Below are 2,751 nucleotides of genomic sequence, written 5' to 3'. Positions count from 1 at the left end.
TATATATATATATATATATATATATATATATAGACTAGACAGGGTGGATATACCCTTTTATATCATAATATAAAGAGAGACGGGCAGAGAGAAACACTAGACTGGGTAGAGATGGACTAACCAGGGTAGAGGTGAATCTTTATAGACTAACTAAACAATATGTATTTATTAACTTATTTAGTAAGACTGACTTCAGACTAAGTTGGCTAACTACTTCTCTCTGCTCAGGGGTTAGACTGAGGGGCAGACCTCTATTTAAGCATACCAGAAAGGAACCTGGAAACATTAGAAACGAGAATGCAGTAACCCACTTAAAAAAAAAAATTGTGTAAAAAACCCCCCTGAGCCTTAACGAAACAGGGTGGTGCACATGGCGGCAGCATGTGCTGCCAAAACAGGAGCCTGGCCAGCTGGAGCCACACTACAGCTGCTGGCCAGGCTTTGTGTAGCTGGATTGCCATGGCTGGAGTCCCCACAGGCCCTCAGGACCCCAGGTCCAGCCCAGGAGCTGGCCCCAGCCTCCCCTACGCCACCCAGGGAAATGTGCTGCACACCAGAGAGCACCTGCATGGGCAGTTCCTGGGGACAAGCAGCAGTAGCATATATTATGCTCCCACTGTTTGTCCCTGGGGAAATGCGCGTTCCCACCTGTGAGACTGCGCCCTCTGAGTGCAACATCACTGCAAGCATGAGTTCAAACCTGAACACCCTCAAATCAGACAGCTGGTTTGACTGTTTTAATCTGGAGGCCATCCAGATTAAAATAGTCAAGCTGCTCAGGTGGTTTGGAAAATTGGACTTTTGAAGAAACGTTAGAAATTGGTCTAATAGACATAAAATTGGTCTATTTGGATTTAGGAACATAGAGACACTTCAAGTCTTCAACGACTCTTCATATAACTGAATTATGAGAGAGAAATTGTTTTGGGAAGTACTATGCTGAATACCAGGGAAGCCTTCCTGACAGTGAGGTAGTGCCCTGGATAAAATGAGGTTAACTTCAAAGCCTGAGACTTTTAAAATTATAGTCATCCCAAACTAGAAAATATCCTGTCAGCAACAATCCTGTACTGGTATATGTATGAGCTGCATGATCTGGTAGAGATTGCCAATCTGCTGCAGCAACATTAAGTAATACCAAGCCCAGTACGCCTGCAATTTCTGTTTCCGATATGCAAAATTGTCATTTATCCTTACATTGCCGTGCCACAGCTTGCCTCCTGCAAAACCTGTCTAAGTCATGCTTACATGCTTAAGGAGGGAAAACAGGCTTGGCAAAATTACTGTTTCCTTCTTGCAGATAAATGGGAAGGGCAGGGAAATAGGTGGCCCAAATATGTTGGCCAGCAATCCTGAACCAGTTTAAGAGGAAGAGGAAATAACCTGCAAAAAACCCCCACTTCAGTAATTTACACACATACCTCTAAAACCTCTTGTGTGTATTGTACTATTACTATTACATACTGACTTATGTATATTGGTGAGGCTATGAATTGCTCAGATGTGTGTCACCTAACAGCTTAACAGAGATCCTCCTGCTGTTCAGCTGGAATGAACACAGTAACAGTGCTGATTGGCCTAGGGGGCTGTGGATGAATTACAATAGTATTCTGACTATGCTTCATCCTGCTCATAAACGAGATCCTGCTCCATGTTCTGATATTATCATAAGAAATTAAGAACAGAGAACTTTTGGCTCCTGTTACTGTATATCCAAGGGGGGCAGCCTGTAGGTGTTATATCACCACACCCCACTTTTCTCCCACCCCGAGGGGAGTGCTCAGGAGATTAATGTTCCAGTTAGACGCAAGGACTCCCCTTCTAAGCATTCTCATGGATGGGCTGTAGTTCAGACTGATGTTCACAGGTGGCCAAGCCTGTTTATTTTTAAACGTTATGGAAAAAAACTTGCCCCCTGAAGGTGCTTCTTTCCTTGAAGAATCCAGAATCTAGAGCTGGTGCTAAAGTCTGAACAGGCAGAAAGTATTATCTGGTTCAAAACCAAACAAATTGGCCTGTTTCAAATAGCTCCTTCCTGCATTCCAACTAGGATTCTGAACTCACCCCAGACATTTGATGCTTAAAATAAATAGAGTATTTTCTTTTCTTTTTTAAAACAGAGGGAGACTGAAGAAACGACAGCTGTTGTTATGTCAAGAGGCTGCCTGATGCTCAGCACATCTTGATGCAGAGGCTTTACAAATTTTAGCACCATAGATTTCATAGACATTCGGGCTGGAAGGGACCTCGGAAGATCATTGAGTCTAACCCCCCACCCCAAAGGGCAGGAAGTCAGCTGGGGTCATAGGATCCCAGCAAGATAAGCATCCAATTTGTTCTTGAAGGTGTTCAGTGTAGGTGCTTGAGCCATCTCCGATGGCAGGCTGTTCCAGACCTTGGGGGCTCAGACAGTAAAGAAATTCTTCCTTATGTCCAGCCTGAAACGGTCTTGCAGGAGTTTATAACCGTTCAACCTTGTCATCCCTTGGGGCGCTCTGGTGAACAAATGTTCCCCCAGATACTGGTGGTCACCCCGATAAACTTATAGGTGGCCATCAGGTCACCCCTGAGCCCGCGCTTTTCCAGGCTAAAGAGCCCCATGGCTTTCAGCTTGTCGTCGTAAGGTCTGTTTTCCTGACCTCTGACCATGCACGTGGCTGTTCTCTGGACTCTCTCAAGCTTCTCCATATCCTTTTTGAATTGTGGAGCCCAAAACTGGACGCAGTACTCCAGCTGCGGCCTCACCAAGGC

Source organism: Gavialis gangeticus, unplaced genomic scaffold (assembly GCF_001723915.1).
Source record: "Gavialis gangeticus isolate Ggan-Ray unplaced genomic scaffold, GavGan_comp1, whole genome shotgun sequence".
NCBI classification, from domain to species: domain Eukaryota; kingdom Metazoa; phylum Chordata; order Crocodylia; family Gavialidae; genus Gavialis; species Gavialis gangeticus.
This window is presented reverse-complemented; position numbering follows the sequence as displayed.